Source organism: Triticum urartu, chromosome 5, assembly GCF_003073215.2.
Source record: "Triticum urartu cultivar G1812 chromosome 5, Tu2.1, whole genome shotgun sequence".
Lineage (NCBI taxonomy): Eukaryota > Viridiplantae > Streptophyta > Magnoliopsida > Poales > Poaceae > Triticum > Triticum urartu.
In genome coordinates, this window is record NC_053026.1 from 638,958,855 (window position 1) to 638,966,098 (window position 7,244).

General features: G+C 47.4%; 1 long non-coding RNA gene across 3 annotated transcripts; it reads left to right on the forward strand.

The window, feature by feature from the left end:
* The first annotated feature begins 3,887 nt into the window (after positions 1-3,887).
* LOC125511483 lies at positions 3,888-6,801 on the forward strand. Of its 3 annotated transcripts, XR_007285015.1 has the most exons (3): positions 3,888-4,764; positions 4,905-5,631; positions 6,357-6,801. It is a non-coding gene; the product is annotated as an uncharacterized LOC125511483 (long non-coding RNA). The 3 variants fall into 3 exon arrangements; XR_007285017.1 differs by having other exon boundaries at positions 3,888-5,631; XR_007285018.1 differs by having other exon boundaries at positions 3,888-5,631; positions 6,362-6,801.
* The last annotated feature ends 443 nt before the right edge of the window (positions 6,802-7,244 follow it).

A 7,244-nucleotide genomic window follows, 5' to 3' on the forward strand; every position in this document is an offset into this window, starting at 1 on the left:
CCCGTCCTGACGCCGGTGCTCTCGCCGCGGAAGCGCTTCCAACAATTCCTCCTGCATCAAAGCCAAGGAAAACGCAGAGTACAATGTTTTTGGTTGATGGAGCATCACACCAGCACGAATTTCATGCTTCAACCCTTCTAGGAATTGTGTGGTAAAGTAAACTGGATCAAACCCTGAGTTATGTGCTAAAATCTGATGCATCAACTCCTCAAACCTAGACATGTATTCATATACAGTGCTCGTCTGTCGCAAGGTATGAAACTGACGGATGTGAGCCTGGTACTGCTCACGCCCGAATTTGTCACACAGGCTTGTGCATAACTGATCCCATGTGAGGGTGGTGTTTTGAGACTCCAACATTTGCAGCCACCGTGCAGCATTACCCGTGAAATGCAACGTAGCTAACCGAACCCATAACTCTCGTGGAACATTATAAACATCAAAGTACTTCTGACATCTCATCTTCCAAAATTGTGGGTTGTCCCCATCGAACAGTGGGAAATCCACCTTCGGTAAAGCCCAGTGAGCAAAATGATGTGGCCTCGACTCACCCCCGTGATCATATCCTCCCCAATCGACACTACGACGTGGTGGAACTGCAGAAGTAGATGGGCACGCACCGTTGACCGGAGGCGGCGCCAGGGTGGTGACCACCCCGCGTGCCAGACCCCCGGAATCGTAGAGCTCGCCGTGGCCACTTGGCCCGTGGTGCACCAGGGCGTCTTTGGACGTCGCCGGCGCCTTGTGCCCCACCGCGCCCTCTTCGCTGGAACCCGGATCTGGATCCGCGGGCGCCGCCAGCGCCGGGTGCAGAGCGATGCGGCCGACTTGGCTACGCAGCTCATCCACCTGCTGCTGGATGTGCGTGACGGCGGGACGCCAGAGCTCCAGAGAGGTCTGGATGGCCTCCAACCTCGCCTCGTTGGCGACTTGCCCATCGCTGATGGCCTTTGCTAGCGCTGCAAGCTGCTCTTCCATCGCCGCCGCCTGCTTCGCCTGCTTGGTTTGGTACCGCGGTTTTGGGTAGGCAGTCTCCAGGTCGCTGACCTCTGATACCAGATTGTTACGTACCCCGATCTACTCTGATAATTTGGGAAGGAAGGAGACGGAGATGGGAAATCAACGAGATCTGGGAGGGAGTTGGTAAGAGGAAGGGGAAAGAGTCGTGGGAGATCAGCTCCTCACCGTCCAGAATTATTCAGGTAATACATGATAGTTTCTCCCCACACCACGCCACCTACTATATAATTCTCACCATCACACACGCACACGACCCTCTTGCACGTCTCAGATTGGCTCCTCCCTAGCCACTTTTCTCTGGCTCGCTGTCAATGGGCCGCCCTCTAGTACTGTTGCTGGGGTCCATGCCATCAGGCGTGACACACACATGGATATAATTAATAGCTAACGACCTAGGTTATTTCCTGGCAAGCATATGACACGATTAAAAATGTCACTCTAAGACGGGATCCAATGCAAGAGTGTATAGAATCCTAGGCAAATAGCAGAGACGATGCGACAATTGCCAGAATTTTATAGTGTCTGACTCTAGGTTATTTGTAGACGCCGTGAAAATAGCAGAGACGATGTGACAATTGCCAGAATTTTATACCTTGTGCCCGCATTGTATGTTCCCTAACCAAGTTTCAGGTGGCAAAATTACATTTAATTTTCTGAAAGAACCTGAGATGGCTTCCCTGAACTCCGCTTGATCACCTACATCCATGTCATAGGGGGCCTCCAAAAGCTCACAAGCAAAAGAGCAACCGGGGTTAGGAAACATATGTTTGTTCCGTTATGGACATCTTACTGTGGAGACGAAGATGCTCCTCGATCTGCATGGGTATGTTTCATTGAAAAATTGATCATAATCAAAACAGAGTTGGTCATAGTCTAGCTAATATTGATTGTTCTAGAGGTAGCATCACTTGTTAGCTGAGTCAGGTTCCAAGCAGTGTATTTGAGTTTGTATTAGCATACTGTTATTGAGGCATAAATTCATATTTTTCTTGTAAAAAATATGTTTGCTGCTAATTGGTGGAGCCAAGCAGCTGGTCGACACAACCAACGATTGCACTGACAGTGGTAGTGATGACTTGAAGAGGGCATCTTGAAAAAAAACCATTCAGACATAAGAGCAAACACTTGGCATACAAAGAGATATATAGAGAGATCATTTCTACCCTCTTGCCTAGAAATTATGAGACAAAGCGGCAAAAAGAGATCCTAAATAAGCTACAGTAATTATAACACACTACTCAATCCAAAGTTTGTTTGTATGTGAACATGGTGCTCTCTACAAACTGGCTGTAGCACTTTTTTTAATGACATTGCTGTGGTCATATATAAGCCATCACTCATGCTATTAATTTTTTTGCTATTATTGTTAACAAGGTCAACGAAGGTACACCTTTTCTGTTCATTAACATAATCCCCGTTTAATTAGCACAAACTGATTCCCATGCGTCCATAATTTATTTACTCACCTTCCACTTTTGTCACACATGCAACATTGTTAATTATTCCCGCGGTTAATTCTTCCGTAATTTTTTTTTTTGAAATGGAACACATCGATTCCATACTTAAACTGGCTCAGCTAATCTGCTGGCCCGTCGAACATTTACATCGCCAGGTAGGTCCTCAGACCACACATGCGAGACAGGCTAATGACTAGCACCGTAGCCCGCTAGAGCGTGCGCAAGATTATTACATGCCCGTGGGGCAAAAACGAAAGAAATACTAGTAAAATTTAGATAGGCAAACTGACGAATCTCCTTAAATAGCAAACCTTCAGGTGCACGGTCCGATTCAATACCTCGTAGCGGCTTTACCAGAACTTGACAATCCGATTCAACCTCCACATTTGTCATTCCCCAATCTGATGCAGCATGCAGAGCTGCGAGTCCGTAATTTGCTCACCTACCACTGCTCTCACCCATGCCACGCAATTAAATCTTCCGAAATTTACTCACCTTCCACTTGTGCCACTCATGCAACGCAATTCAAATTTGAGGTGGCTTGCAGATTTAAAACCAAAGACGAATATAAACTGGTGCAATGGATTGTAACGGAGCGAGGAGGGACTATTAAACAAATAAACGAACCCTTTCTTCTGGACTCATTGATGACTTTGCTCGGTGGAACGACTCCTACGCTTCTGCAAGGTAGGTCGGGAGTTCGATTCCCTCATTGGCAATTTTTATTTTTCATTGCCAGGGCCGCCGCTGCAGTCGGGCCGTGGCAGGCTAAGGCCCAGGTGCACGACGTAGCACAACAAAATTTGTTTCGTTAAATTGGATGGACGGATGAAAAAAATAGTACCACCTTGGATAGAAGAAAAGTCTTCAAAAATACTATGGGTGAACCGATGAAAAAATCAACGAAACACACCTTGCTTTAATAGTAGGTATATGGTTATATACTCCTGGGAGTACGTACTCTCGCTCCTCATATACCACATAGATGAATCTTTTACAGCTTATTATTATTTTTAATATACTTCATTAATAATTACTAGATACCCTAAAATGGATTTCATGAAAAAAATCATGTGTGCCTCATATTTTCAAAGGTTTACGTATATACTGATTTGTTTGTACGTGAAAAAGGTATATTGTGAAAAGTTGGTCGTAAATGATATTTTTTCAACAAAACTTGTATTAAGGTATCTTAGAATATTTAATGAAGTATATTGAGAATGATAAGGGGTATAATCAATGCATAGACGAGGTATATTGAAGATGAAAATACATACTCTTAAAAATATAGAAAATAAATTTTATATATATATATATAGTGGGTCTATTCTAATAACACCTCTTTAAGTCTTATTCTGCTAACACCTGGCCAGACTCCTAAAACCGAACCCACCCACGCACCCCCACCTCCCTCCTCCTCTGCCACGATTCCCCTCCCCCGATCCACCTTCTGCTCTGCCAGGGCGCGCCGCCCCATCCCAACTGAGTTCCCCCCACCGACGCCGCCCCACCCCAACCCGCTTCTTCCCCCGCCGGCGCCGCCCCACCCCCATCCCGCTTCTTCCCCCGCTGGTGTCGCCGCTGCCCGGCCACGGCCTTCCCGCGCCCAGCTTCTCTTCCTCCCCTTGTTCATGGTGCCACCACACCCGGTCCCGGTGTAGTTGATCCTCTGCCTTCCCCTCCCCAACCCGGATTTGCATCCACGGCGGTCAGATCCTCCTTCCCACCCCGCCTCCGCGCCGGAACCTTTGTCTCGCAGCCGGCGGAGGCCTCACCGCCGGAAACGCCCTCGGTGGTTGGTCGCAGATCGCGCCAGCACCAACCTCAGCTGCCGGGGAGATCCACTGTCCCCTTACATGGCGAGCTCTGCCTCGCGTGGGACTCGGACCACCCCCGACCAACCACCAGGCCTTCTCTCCCTCTTATCTGGTCACCGTGGAAGACGAGCTGGCCTCCGGCCTCCACCTCACCTATGATCCCTCCATAGACGAGGGGTTCCCACACCGACGGCATCCCAAAGCGCGCTGAAAGAAAACCATGAAGTTCGTCCCGCACGTCCAGTGCGTCTCTTTCGAAGCTCCCGTGCAATGCGCATGTGCGTTGCAGTGCAGTGCGCTACGGCAAGAAAAGGGAGCTTGTCAGCGACGGGGGACGCATCGGCGGCGTTTGCGTTGGAGGCGATGTGCAGTTTGCCGGCGCATTCCCTGGATGCATGCGAGGGGAGTCAAATGGGGGCACCGATACCCCACGGAAGAACAGTAGCGGCGCTTTACAGTTTAGAACAATGGTGCATTTTTTGCTTTCGATTTCGGTGTACTCAGTGCAGTAGATTCCTTAACGCAGTTCGGGGATTCAGCCATCTCTTACTCTCTACTGATGTCATGCAGTTCGCTACTGTGATGCGTGGTGTTTGATTTTATTTTTCAGACATGCTCACCCGTTCCCGACAGGAGGACCACACCAAGACGTTTCTGCAGCACACCCACTTGCAGTTCAGTCGGCGGAGGGTTGAGGGCCACCAGGAGGCTGACGACGAGGCAGCCGCAGCGTTCACTACTGCTCGGCGGCAAAGATTTATGCACCAGTGTGGACTTGCAGTTCGCCGACAATCCGCTAGCGGTTGGAGCAGCAAGGGCATGCAGTCCACTATTTCCTTTTTTGTTTGTCTTTTGACATGGTCTCGGCCGAGGACACAGTGCCTTTTCTTTTGCAGTCATTAACTTGTATTAGCACAAACTAGGATTCGCTAACATGGCCAGCTTTGGTTCAGCTTTGTTTTTGTTTCAGTTACAAAGAAAATGGCTACCCTGTTAAACAATTATTAGGATATTTAATTCTGCAAAGTTGTGCTACTAGTAAATGTTATGTACAAAGTGGTTCAGGCATTTGTGATGTGAAAAAAATGAGATATATGTCTGTTAGTTGATGACATTGACACTTTTTTAGTATATGTTGTACAAAGTAGTACTAATTGATGGCTTTTGGTTATCTGGAGATTAAGAAGTTCTAAAGATGGGTTTGAACATGCAGCTCGCTAGCTCATTACACGCGGTTCCTTTAGCGCGGGAAGCAGTACACGGCCACACCCGGTGCTTGTGTCTCCAGTAGTTATCAAGTGTATTCGGCAACGACGGCAGCAAAAGCTTGGTCTCCGGTAAGCTCCTTGGACATTTCCCCTGTTTCGTTCCTTGCCTGAATTACTATCTTTAGTTTGGTCAGATTTGATGCTAACATACTATGTTAACGCCATCATCCAAAAAAATCATAATATGTTTTCTACAGCTAGACTAGAAATAATGGAACCGATTGCATCTTATTGCCGGAAAGAGGTAATAATACAAGTTCATTAGACCGGGTAGTGTTTTCACCTGAGAAAAGGCGATGGGAGTTCAGACTAAATACTTTTTTTGCGGGGGGAAGTTCAGACTAAAAACGAACATGATGGGTAGTTGCTCAGTTTATAATATTGATTCAGTTACAGCCACATCAACGATTCAAATAAAATTCTCACAAAAAGATGTTGAACCCTAGCCTATATAATGGTCACGTGCATGCACTGCTATGCTGCTAGTCAATTGGACTTCTGGGGCCATGGGGTGGGCACGTGAATGTGTTGGCTAACTTGGTTGTGGCCAAACCCCGCTCTTTTGTTTAGACTAAGCATACTTCTTAAAAAACACTGTATTCTCAACCTCATGTCTAGAGATGTCCCCACAGTAAGCCGGACATGATTGTGTGAATCACATTTTGTTCTCTGTGTTGGAGGCTCTCGGTAGCGCGGCATGCAGCGTTTGCGTGCCCTCATCTTTGTTGTTTATTTTCTCTTTTTTTTTGTAAGATTGTAGTTTGCTTCATTCCCTCATATTTGTTGTTTTGTAGTCCAGAATGGGGCAGGAAAAGGTTTGCCTCACAATACTGCGGGATTCATTCCTTGTCGGACGGGATGTACTCCGGCTGCTGCGTGCGTGCGGTTCCCAGGCGTGGGGCACGGCGATGCAGCCCAGCTGCTGCTGGCGTGCGGTTCCCAGGTACGGGGCACGCCGATGCAGTCCGGCTGCTGCCGGCGTGCGGTTTTGCCCGTGTGCACCGAAGCCCCGCTAGGAGGACCTGCAGTGCTCGACGAGAACGATGGCGAGTGGCGTTGACCATGCAGTACTCCGATCATGTCCCGTGCAGTTCGACACATGTGTGAGTGCAGCTTGGCATGTAAATTTTGTGGGGGTTGCATTTTTCTTCTTCCGATTTTGATGTGCCATGTGATGTGTGGTTGCTGGATGTACTTCTTTTTTGAAGTTCTATTGTTTGTGTCTAAAGGTTCGTTTTACCCTAGGCGAGCCACAAGCGGTTTACTTCCTCATCATGTGGTTCACTACTCGTCAGATTTTGGATTTTGGATATGCAGTCAACTGTTGTGGTTCATTAGATTTTTTTAAGCTCACTAACTTGTTTACTTAGTTCACTCTCGAATAAAAAGAATGGGCCAAGTTTCTTGGCGTGGCATCGGCCGTGGGAAAAATTGTTGAATGCAGTCCACTCGCACCTTTCATGCAGCCTAGACTACTAAATAGAAAAGTTTAATTTGAGCTCTATTAACATCACTTGCAATGCCTTTTGTCCTCAGATGTGGTTTACTTTTGAGAGTGATGCTGTTCACTTGCTCCCAACATGAAAGTGCGAAAAAATTTAGCGAATCAACAAGATAATAATGCGGGTCACTTCGATATATGTCACGGTTCACTTGCCCATCTCTGCGGTACACTCTCGTTC